This window comes from Rhagoletis pomonella, unplaced genomic scaffold (assembly GCF_013731165.1).
Source record: "Rhagoletis pomonella isolate Grant_MI unplaced genomic scaffold, Rhpom_1.0 Rhpom_scaffold_00006, whole genome shotgun sequence".
Taxonomy (NCBI): domain Eukaryota; kingdom Metazoa; phylum Arthropoda; class Insecta; order Diptera; family Tephritidae; genus Rhagoletis; species Rhagoletis pomonella.
This window is the reverse complement of record NW_023458560.1, coordinates 5,520,755-5,533,375: the sequence shown is the minus strand read 5'-3', so window position 1 is coordinate 5,533,375 and position 12,621 is coordinate 5,520,755. Positions and strand designations below refer to the sequence as shown.

General features: G+C 35.0%; 1 protein-coding gene across 2 annotated transcripts in view; it reads right to left on the bottom strand.

Moving 5' to 3' along the window:
- The window catches only part of LOC118740329 (protein pinocchio), a 204,171-nt gene that overhangs the window by 7,813 nt on the left and 183,737 nt on the right, over nt 1-12,621 (bottom strand). Inside the window, exon 1 of one of the 2 annotated variants that reach the window (XM_036471820.1) lies at nt 8,927-9,376. The exons of the other annotated variant lie outside the window; for it this stretch is intronic. The gene's annotated coding sequence lies outside the window, so the exon portion shown is untranslated. Of the gene's footprint in view, nt 1-8,926; nt 9,377-12,621 lie in introns of those variants that run through there. 2 annotated transcript variants of the gene reach the window in all.

The window sequence follows — 12,621 nt, the reverse complement described above, 5'->3', positions numbered from 1 at the left end:
ATTATATAGTACTAGGTTCTAGCGTAAAAAAATGTATGAAGATACATGGTTCTCTCCAGATAGAACGGCTGAAAGACATCAACGCTGCTGGAGCTGAAGGCCTGCCAGCCAAGCTATTCAAGTATGGCGGCGAGGAGCTGATAAGGTGCATGCATCACTCTTATGCAGAATATGGTCAGATGAGCGCATGCCCGCGGATTGCAATTTAAGTGTGCTCTGCCCACAAGAGAGGTGACCCTGCCATACGTGACAACTACCGCGGCATTAGCCTTCCTGGAACCCAACGTCAACGAACTGGTTGGGTCTTATCAGTGCAGTGGCGGACCCGGGTAGGGGAAATTGGGGATATTTTCGAAGGTTCAGAAAACAACGATAATTCCAAAATTTTGAATTTTATATTATTAAATTTCTTGAGATTTCCAAAATTTCAAAAACTATCGAAATCCGGGAGATTCTAGAAATTTTGGTAAAATGAGAATATTTTGAAATGTACAAAATTATTGAGATTTTAGAAATTTTCTATATTTTCCAAAATTTTGAGAATTTTATTTATCCTAAAATCCATCCTAAAACGTAAAAGTTTGAAACATCACAAATTGTCGAAAAATTCTTATGTTCATGTACTTGTCTGTAAAAAATAGAAAATTCTTAGAATTCTGAAAGATATTAACATTTTTGAAAAATTCCAAAATTGTTCCACTTTTCTGGACTTTTCAAAATTTTGTGTTGATATAACAAAGTTTGAGAATTTTTAAATTTTTTGAAAACTTTGAAAACATCAACGTCCAAAAATTTTTTTAATCTTCAAGAATTACGAAAATTTTTTAAATTTTCAAAAACGACGAAATATGAAAATGTTTGCAACATTCGAAAACTTTTAATTTCGTTTGATCAATTCTGTATTATCGACACTTTTACTTAGAAAAAATTTGTTAAAATTCGTACAATTCTCAAAATTTTTGAAAAATAAAAAATTTCTAGAAATCTAGTATTCATCATTATATTGAATTATTGAGATTCACTAAAATTTCTCAAACTCACAAAGTTTTGAAAGTTTAGAAAGTTTTGGAATTCCACTCAAGTTATTAAAAAGAGGGAATTTTAAGAAATTAAAAACTAACAAAACTCTAAAAATTTTAAACTGCGGTGATTTTTAAATTTATGTACACGATATATGTTGAAAAAACACATCGACATAATCGGTAGAAACAAGGGCTACTTCTGTTCTGCCTTCTCGAGATTAGACAGAAGCAAAAATAAGTATCTCCTGTCATCACACAAACTGCCAGAGCAGACGCGTTTGGCAGCCACGTCACTGTTGACAGTTACAAGCTAGCAAAACACTTCATTTTCACTTAGGCTTTGAGTATTCCCCAATTCTCCACCGATATTTTTTATACAGTACAGCGAAATTTCTATGAAACCAAATAATAGAGGAGCACTGCAAGTGAAATTTTTTCCGAATGGTATCTAATTACCTACATATATAACTACATAAAATGATAGCCGTTTTCGTTGTTCTGCGAGATGATAAAAATAAATAAAAGAAAGCTAAAATTAGGGTTAGTGTAGAAGAAGTGCAGGTAAACTTAATACTTTCTTTGCTAATTGATGATACATAGTTGCATAATTTTTAAGGCACAAATTTACCAAAAACCGTAGATAACCTCCTGAAAAGAATTCGAGCGTTTTTGAAACTAATTTGTGAAAAGAATGTTCAAAGCTCTCTTCACCTTGGGCAAAAAATTTCAAAATAGCAATACGTAGATTCCCTCAAAGATTTGCCTTTTTGCGAAGGCGTTTCATCAATAGTCTTAGTGAATCGGCGCGCGTGTCTTTGTAACTTAGCCATGGTTACCATGGCTAACCATGGTTAGCCATGGTTAAACATTTCGGTTTTAACATTTTAATAAATAAGAATAAAAAATTAGAAATAAATTTCATGCTCCGTCTGATGGGGATTGAACCCGGACAGCCTTGGTAGCAACCAATTGTATCAAGCATCTTTGCACACTCAGCTACAGCCACGCATGTAAATGTGCTTCCATATGTTGAGTTTGAAACAACACCACATTTCGCTATGTGCAAACATATTCTATTTCGGTTTAGATTTTAAACCAAAGTTTCTATATTTGAAACCTAGAAACTAGAATTAAAACATTTTGGTTTGATTTTTAAACCACGAACTTTTTGGGCTAAAATTTAAACCAGAATATATTAAAAATTGGGTAAAACTATTGACTGGTTTAAAAAGTAGACTATAAAAGTTTAAAAAAGGCAGTAGTCCCAGCGCGGTTTAAAAATTAAACCCAAATTTTTGACCGTGTACGAAGCAGTATGTATGTATGTATAAGTAATTGTTTATACATGTATATTTGGCAGATTGTTTAAGCAAAAGTTCTCAATGAATTAAACGTAATCAAAAGTTGTGAAACAAAGAAATTTTTTATAAGTTGCCTGATGGAATCAGCGCGCTGCTGTATATGCATAGGTATGTAAGATCCACTTGTATGCTTTACAAATATTTATGAAAGTATGCATTGTACATAAACAGTATCTTGTTGTGCATATGCATATAAAGCCTAAATAACTTCTATGGTTTATTTTATGTAATCCAAAACAGTGGGAAATACCACACAAATTTAATTGGAATTTCTTGCCGCAAGAGTAGATTAAAGATTGTTACTCGAATGCGTCATTCATCGGCTAAAATCATCGGTTTAACGCCAAGTGTGTTGATTTCAAAGAAATCAAAAATTGTAATTAAATATCAACAATAACAAGTAACAGGTTTAAATACAACGACCGTCAAATTCGAAATTGCAGCAATGTTCAACAATGCACACTTACATAAGCATATACATACACGGTTAAAAATTTCGGTTTTAATTTTAAACTTTTTGGACTACATATATGACCAAACTAAATTCAGTTTCAAATACAAACCTTCCAAGTTTATAAAAAAGAGAGCACATATGTTGGGTTTAGAATTTAAACAATTCGGTTTAAATTTTAAACCCAAACATTTTCATAATTAAGAATAAAAAAAAAAACAATCTTAAATTTCATGCTCCGTCTGGTTGGGATTGAACCCGGACAGCCTTGGTAGCAACCAATAGTATCAAGCATCTTTGCACACTCAGCTACAGCCACGCATGTAAATGTGCTTTCATATGTTGAGTTTGAATCAACACCACAATTCGCTGTGCAAACATATTCTATTTCGGTTTAGATTTTAAACCAAAGTTTCTATATTTGAAACCTAGAAACTAGAATTAAAACATTTTGGTTTGATTTTAAACCACGAACTTTTTGGGCTAAAATTTAAACCAGAATATATTAAAAATTGCGTAAAACTATTGACTGGTTTAAAAAGTAGACTATAAAAGTTTAAAAATTAAACCCAAATTTTTGACCGTGTACTTATAACATATGTACATTTGGATGAAATGTTTTTATGCACATAAGTATGTATACATTCATTTAAAAATAAATATGAAGGTTTAAAGTATACTGCCCGCATGCAATGCAATGAACTCTAACAGTGAAGACCGTTTTCAAAATTATTATTTTTATTTTTATTTTTATTTTTTAGTATCTTCCTACACTTTATATTACGGTACATTCCGCTCTGTGAGACTCAGTGTGCGGAGGGGCAAAGTGTATCTATGAGCCCATACAATGTACTCGTATCAAATATCAAAAAGTATATTTAAATATGTACATACTTATACTATTTAGATCAAATTCATGTGGGGGGGGGTTATAATGCAAACGGAAATACGGAAATTTTTGTTTCCCAATTGAATGTGAAATAACACAAATTTGCTTTATTTCATTACTCGTTGAGCAATAAGACCAACTTTTAAACTTAACAATTGAGTAATAAAGCAAAATAGTGCACATAGGTAGTCACCCAGTTACATTTGACAAAAAATAGTACATGAACAAGTTAAATAGACGGATTTGTAAGTATACAATTTTGAAAGTGCCCAGCGTTGCGGCGGTCCGCGTTCGACGTCGCGCTCGCGTCCCGCACCCCCCTCCCCACCTTTCGCAATTATGCACTGGTGGCATTTTAACTTTTTAGAAGAAAGAAAAATAATAAAACGACACTAGTTCACTTCTGAAACTGCTTTTTTATGTCCAAGTAATGGGAATTATTGTGTATGGTGTTATTGCATGGATCCCACCGATAATGGAATTTACCAGGTGCCACTGTCTTATTTGAAAATTTGCCTATAAAATGTGGCTATAGGGCAGACGAATGTCAGAAAATAAAGCGAGAAAGCCGTTTTATTACTTCACCTGTTTATTGCGCCATCGTTCCATGCAAACATTTTAAGGTTTTCCAGAAATGTTTTCAACATATTAAAAAACATGCAGATTAAATTCATACAAAAGCGCTATGTCCAATATGCCGAGCAGTTATTATAGACGACTATATTTTGTTAGACTTTTCATAAGTAAAAATATTTTTTGTTGTATTCAAGGCATATCAAACAGGTAGTAGCATTAGAGCAAAAACAGCATTTGCCTGTATTTTGTTGTTGCTTCTGGTATCGAAAGTGTCAAAAACTGTTCTGATTTTTTTCTTCTACATCAAAGCGTGCAATATGATATACAAAAAAAAATAAAAAATTTAAATTGAAAAAAATGAAAATTGTTGCAACTTTCTTTCTTAGTAAATTGGTTCGTTTCTCGAAGCATTGATTCATCCTGTGCAAGGCACAGTAATCAGCGGTTGTGCTGCTGGGTCGGGCGAGCTTTCCAAAAGCTGCTATTAAATAACTTGTTTTGTATGGAAAAAGGCTTCACTGTATTATTGTTTTTTTGTATTTTTGGAATAGAAAGTTGATTTCTTTCTGTAAGTAAACTTTTTTTACAAATAGTATAAATAAGCAATGGAAAATAAGGCAAAATTTGTTTTATTTCCAACCTTTGTTGGAAATAAAGCAAAACTGAGATTTTGGTATTATTTCCCATTTAAAAGTGAAATATAGCAAATTTTGCGTTATTGCCGTTTGTGTTATTTCAACAGAATGCAATTTCCGTTCGGAATCGGCGTAAAACTGTTCGTCCCCTTTGTGTGACATCCATTTCCATTTCAAAAATTGTAAAATGTCCAAAAATACGGGAACGTAAAAAAAACACATTTTGTGTCCAGAATTTGAGAAACACTTGATTCACGTAGTTTTTTGAAATTGGATTTTGGTTTCAAAATTTTGATTGTATTAGATAGTATATAAATATATGTAAAATAATTGAAAATGCATCAACAGGCCATTCACTATTCTTTAAAGGCACAAAGTAACGCAAAACAGGTGAAATGCACTTTGATATTTTATCCATTTTTAACAGGCTGTTTCGGGCAGGGAGAAGAAGATACCAACGATCCAATAAGCTCCAATTTTCGCTTTCTATTACCCATACTTTGAGTACGGGAATGATTTTTGGGCTGTTTTTGCGTTAAGTACGTTGAAAGAATGTATTGTGTAAGCGCGAATCTATTATTATATGTATATTGCTATGATAGCCAACCAAATATCTAGGCAAATCGCAATATTATTTTACAGCTCGCAAGCGTTTAAAATGTTTCTAGAAGCGCAATTTATACAGTAATCAACCTCGGAAGTTTTAATTTTCTAAAATTCTGTTGATAATGTTTTTTTATTTCGATACCAACAATTTTGTTTTTCTGTTAAACAGATATTTTTGTTTTTTAAATAAAAGAATAAAATTAGCCAAATCGAAAAAAGGCAATGCTTTAGAATGAAAAACACAATAAAACTCCTCAAAGTTTCCTAATTAGTGAGTTATGCTTTAGGAAAAATTTTTCATCTGGCCCTGAAAGATTGAATAATATTTGATGTCTTTTGAGTGGTAAAATTTTCGTACAAAATACAAATACATAAGTATGCACGTACTTCTGTAACATGGAAATAAATGATTCTGTACGAAAACTCTCTTAATGTAAACCCAGACAACAACTCCATAAGTCAATAATAATAATAATAATATTAATGAACCTATTTACTACAGTTAACTTTTGAGTAGAGATGGGCCAATTACATTCAGTAAATTTTTTCGCTTACATAAGAAACATTTTAAATACAGCTCGGGATTAACGTAAAGCCAAGAATTAAGGTGAAAGACATACAAAGTTTTACAAATTTTGAAATTCACTTGAGTAAAACTTGGAAAAAGCACCTTTTTTTTGGTGATTCACCCAAATATACATATGTATCTACATATCTAGTATATCCATACACGTAAAGCTTACTATAGCAGTCCCAAGCAAACAGTAGATATGTTAGTTACTTATTCGCCGTAGCCGGGTACACGATATAAAAACTGGTAAAAAGCGGTTAACACTTTCGTAAAACTGATTTTCATTTGAAATGGTTGATGTTTTTATAATGATTTATTTTTTTTTTAAGTCCCCTTCGCTAATTTTCCCAGCGACTAGCTGGCATCAGACTAATGTGGAATGTGAAGTTTTTTAAATCACATACAAATAACTACGTACTTAGCTGAATATAAAATTGTACAGTTTGATTAGGCCAACGCTAATTAGCTTTAGTCAGTGTTTAATACAAATATTAAGGGAAGCACAGATATCTGCAACGTATGTATGTATCAATATGATTTGCTGCTTTGTTGATGGAGTAACGTAAAATTTGCTCAGCTGGATGTTGTGATGGCAGCAGCACTGCCACACTTGCTTTCCACGCTCATCACTTGTTTTGTTTTTCTTCTTGTTTTTTATTTTTTAATATTTGTTTAGGCCGTTGACGTCAATGTCGTCGTCGTCTTCACCGTCAACGTCGTACTTAGTGCAGCAAAGTATCGTTTGCCTCAGCAATAAATTGCATACGAGAATAAAAATAAAAGGCGCATAAAAAATAAATCTCCGAAATTACTATTAATCTAAGGAGTAGTTTTGGAAAATACATTGAACATGTATTCAAAATATCACACACCGAATAAATGCTGGTCAGAAGAAAAAGAGTTGGTATAACCTTGGAGTCTTAAAGCTGGTTTGCTACAAAAAATGTTCACGTTGCCTGCAGCAAGTAGCGAAACGCATTTGACTGACTTTAAAAAAGCGTGTGGTAAGTTCTAAAAAAGGTATATTGGCTAAAATCTGCAACAGCACCAGAGACCGATGGACGAGTGGGCAGTAATATTGTTGGTCACGCTGTTGAGCTTATGAAATGTTTGCAAGCGCAATATCGTTTTAATTGGCCCAGGAGTAGGAACAGCTTCTGCCGTAACGGCTGACATCAGTTACCAAACAAATGTACATATATACATATGTATGTATGTACACACTCCCATGTCTGTACTATCACCGATTCCTTTATATAAATGTACATTGAAAAATAATTGAATTAATAGTAAAATAGTAATGGAGAGTATGTACAATAATCAAAGCGAATAGCAATGCAACGAGCATTCTTTCATTAAAACCATCAACTCCAAGAGCACGTACATATGTATATAATACATAAGTTATATTAATAATAATAATAGATTGGCGCTTACACATATGTTAGTATTTGGTCGAACTTCTCCTCCGACTTGTGGCGTGCGCCTGGATGTTTTCACACAAAGCGGAGGGACCTACAGTTTTACGCCGACTCCGAACGGCGATGGTATTTTAATGAGAAGCTGTTTTCATGGCAGAAATACACTCGGAGGTTTGCCATTGTCTGCCGAGGGACGACCGCTGTTAAGAAAAAACCTTTTTCTATATTTTTTGGGATGTTGCTTTGACCAGGGCTTGAACCCAGGTGCTGCTGAGTGAAAGCGCGCACTGCTTACCACTACACCACAGCGGCCGACATAAGTTATATTGGGTTTTAAAATTACTGTACATACACATATACATATCGTCGTTTAAAGTGCAAAACCGCGTATCAACAAAATGCAAAACCGCGTATGTGAAGTTCTAGAAATTATTTTCTAGAGCGTAAAAACACTCATATTTAAAAATGGTTCTCTTTTCTATAAAGCAATTGCATATCTGCCTAGTCTATTTCAGGACGAATGGATAAGGATTGAGCTTGTGTGAGCAAATCCAATTTTTGGCAGCCAATGTCAGTTACGCGGTTTTGCAGAATGTGCATATACATATACATTTTTAAGAAGCTTTATGAAGGGGTACATGTATTTTAATTGAAAAAATAGCATTCAAGAAATTGCTGCGAATTTGTATGTATGTATGTATATCTAATTTAAAACCGGATCGCACAAGCTAGAGCCGCATTTCGCTTGTTTCCTTGAGTTTGCATTTAAATTGATACTGCACGCAGGAGGTTAGTTTTAATGGAAACGGGAGGGCACATTTGATTTGAGACATGGCACTACATTGAAGTCGTGAACTGTTTATGTATTGTTTTTTTTTTGTTGCTTAACATTATATAGCTTAATGCACCTTGTTTTGAAATCGTTACACCCAACCGGTAGTGAAAACGGGAGTCTTCAAGTTACATTTAGTCAATTTTTTTATGCTTTTGAAAAGTGCGTCTCGAAATAACTAATTCTCTTCTAAGAAGTGATATTAACTTTTGAAATTTAAAATTGATTAATTTACGTTTTAGAAATTTGAATAAAGGCTTAATTCCATTCTCGCAACTCAATGAATATGCATATGTTCGGAAAAGAAAGATGGCAATGGATGAAAATAGTAAATGATTTCTTTTTATTTGACTCAGATATGCCTTTTAATAAAATCTTAAACCTGGCAATATGAAAAAGAATTTTCATAAAAATATCTTAGTTTTTTGTTCCATTATACACCTTCATCTAAAAACAGCCCATACTCTGCGAAAAAAATCTCTTCAAGAATTGAGGCTGTTATAGCAGTAACTTCAAATTCCTAAGTACATAAATAACGAACTTTGTACCCAGCAGTACTTACTTAGTTATTTATTGCGTTTGAAGAATAATCTAAATAAAAGTTTGCACTTTGTAAATAATTTTCCAGCTCTGCCGGTTAAAACTTTAGCACCGAGTTTTTTAACTGTTCGCTTCTTTCAACTTTTTGGCTGATGCAATTTCGCACACACTTTTCACGCTTATTGCATTGATATTTTCATCAACGGCACAATCAAGTCAGCGATTTAAAGAAAATGCTAAACTTTTTTCTTCAATTTTTTAATTGTATTGAGTGAACACTTGGTTTTCTGCTGAACAGTTTCGCAACTTTTCCAGCACACTTTGCCTTTAGTTACTTGTATTTTTTTTCTTTATTTGATTCTTGGTTGCTTCCGTTTTTCATCTGTAGCAGTTTTGTTATTTACCAAATTACGAATATTTGCCTATGCTACGAAGTGACAGCCACGACTCAACTCAAAAGACTGAAATCATATGGTATGTGCGGCCGACTTTTATGAGATTTTGCGCGCACAATACCGCTAGCTACAAACTATATATGTACATATGTATGTACAAAACCGACGGTTGTTGGATGGCTTTTACAGTAAACCGACCCGATGATATGCATGTGTGCATGTGCATGTACATGTGCGTGCATACAAGTTTTCAAATACGTACATATGTATAAGTATTTAAGTCACAATGCCAGCTACATATACCGAGTTTAGGAAACGGAAGGCGCGCACAGAAGCGGAAAGCGTCGTTGACAACGTCTGGCTAGAAGTGAGTATAGTAGTAAGCGCCATCGGCGTACGGGTGGTATGAGTGATCTGCCAGCTCACCGCTAGCCCCACTACATGCGTAGTACATACCCTGCAGGCGGCCAATTTTCCGTAAAGGACCAGCACTTCACTGGTTAAAATTTGACTGGTCAGAATTGGACATTTTCTTGCTTCGAAAATGTCAGCTTTCGACCAGTCCCCAAGGAATCGGTCTAGAGATAGACGAAAAGTACAGTTTGGCAGTGACAGGGTGGTGTTGTCTTGTAATTCAATAAAACAAATTAAAGAACACCACCCTGTAAATGTCCCAATCGCTTGGTCTGGGCCTTGATTCAAAGTGAACATTTGAACACACATTTACATGCGTGGCTGTAGCTCAGTGCGCAGAGATTCTCGCCACTATTTGTTAGCTTTCAGGAGGGTCCGGGTTCAAATGGCGTCAGAGGCAACATGGTTATAAAATGATATATATTTTTTTTTGTGTTTCCGAAATATGAAAAAGCATCTGTGAAGTGCAGAACGCAGTCTTACTCCAACGAAAAAAATCTCCAAAATTGGGCTAGTCCAGGACTATCTTACGGTCAGTGTTGATTGGACCGGTCCTTCTCCAATTACACGCCAATGCTAAAAATGGCAGTTGAAACCATTGGCAGGGGAATTATGAGGGACTAGTGCTGGTAACAATAGGGACTATCTGAGAGCTAACCTAGGGTGAGTCTGAATTGCTGCAGGGTACATACTTATCTACGAATGTATGCGAATTTCTTGAATTGATCAGAGAGCGAGAAAAAGATAGGGAGAGAAATAAGCATACCAAACGAATAGCGATAAATGAAAAGCTATAGCAACAACGGAATCCCAATTTGGTGTTAGTATTGGTGGCAGTCATGAGTGTGGGGCACGCGTACCTGGCATGATGATGCCAACAACAAGTTCAATGCAACTTGTCAAGAAAAACGCATACACTTGTGGTCAGCTGATTAAGTTAAGTGACATTTTGACCAGTTTTGCCTATTTGTCTTGAGCTTATTTAATGCTTATGATTTTATTTAAAAAAAATCTAGCGTATAACCTTCATAAATAACACCACACAAATTCGAATTTCAAATTTCGTACAAAAGTTCTACAACTTTAACAATTGCACCAAAAAATGTTAAACTTTTTATTTAGAATTTTTAGAAAAATTTTAGGTATGCAGTTTTATAGCCCATTCAATTTTATTAGGCTAAAATGCAAATATCAAGACGCCAGAAAATCGGTTTTATTTTTTTATAATTTTTTTGGCTGACGGCGTTGCTCGACAGTTTCTTTTATATGGACGCGATTTTTCAGCGTCTTGAAATTTGCACTTTAACCTACTAAAATTTAATGAGCTATTAAGCTGCACACCTAAAATTTAAAAACAAAATTGCCAAAATTTGTAAAAATGTCACTTAACTTAATCAGCTGACCACAAGGGTATAGGTATGTACATGCATAGATACGCACACGCAGACATACATACATAATGTATTGTTATTTTTGCTTTGGGATTTGTTGGGGATTTTTATTTGGTTTACTGCGCCGTAAAACCCATTTGCGTTGATAATTGTTTGGTTTTTATTACGAAAGTGAGTCACAGAAACAAAATTCAAAAAACTAAAACTCGTAAAAATGCCGACACTGAACGCAAACACACGAACTTACAAGCACACAGTTGTATGCAGATAAGAGCGCAAAGCAAAAGGAGAGTGATAAGACGGATCGACGGACGACACTACAAAACCACGCCACACGCTTCCAAGATCACACCGCACAGCTCACCGTATCACCAAGTCATCCACCTACTTCCATGTTTCTGTCCAGTCACTTTTGTCAATCTTTATCTTGTTTATTTTATAATATATGCGTAAGTGTATTTATGTACATATATGCACGTAGTTTTCTTGTGAATGGACTGATTCAGTCGTGAATTTAACACCGCCCTCAATTTCAATTCCAATAAAACTTTGATATCTCCGAAATTCTCGTGTGTAATTTAGTGCAAAAATAACTCAGACGTCAGTATTTCAAGAAATTTATTAAAAGTTCTTTATGTAAAGTCAAAAGGAAATGGGTTAAATCAGATGAAAGCATGGCTATGCAATCGATGGCGAAACAGTTTTTGAATTTCAAAGAAGTATTGAAAACGTGTGTCGGCCGCTGTAGTGTAGTGGTGAGCAGTGCGCGCTTCCACTCCGCTACGCCCGGGTTCAAACCCTGGTCAAAGCAACAACGCAAAAAATATAGAAAAAAGGTCTTTTCTTAACAGCGGTCGACCCTCGGCATGCAATGGCAAACCTCCGAGTGTACTTCTGCCATGAACAACAGCTTCTCATAAAAATACAATCGCCATTCGGAGTCGGCGTAAGACTGTAGGTCCCTCCGCTTTGTGTGACAACATCAAGACGCACGCCACAAATCGGAGGAGAAGCTCGGCCAAACACTAACATATGTGTAAGCGCCAATCCATTATTAGTATTATTGAAAACATGTACTTCTCTATAGCTTAATACCATGGCATCTTCTTATTTTTCTTTATTGGCGCTGTAACCGCCTAGGCGATTTTGGCCGAATCAAAAACAGCACGCCAGTCATTTTTCTTCTGTGCCAACTGATGCCAATTGGAAATGCCAAGTGAAACCAAGTCCTTCTCCACCTGGTCTTTCCTACACAGAGGAGGCCTTCCTCTTCCTTTGTTACCAGCATCGCGGCCCGCATTGAATACTTTCAGAGCAGGAGCATTTCTGTCCTTCGTAAGACATGACCTAGCCAGCAGAGCCAATGAATTTTAATTCACTGCACTACGTCTATATCGTTGTAAAGCTCATACAGCTCATCGTTAAATCGTCTACGGTATTCCCCATCGCCAACGCGTAAAAGTCCGCAAATCTTTCGCAGAATATTTCTCGCGAAAACTCCAAGAGCCGCTTCATCA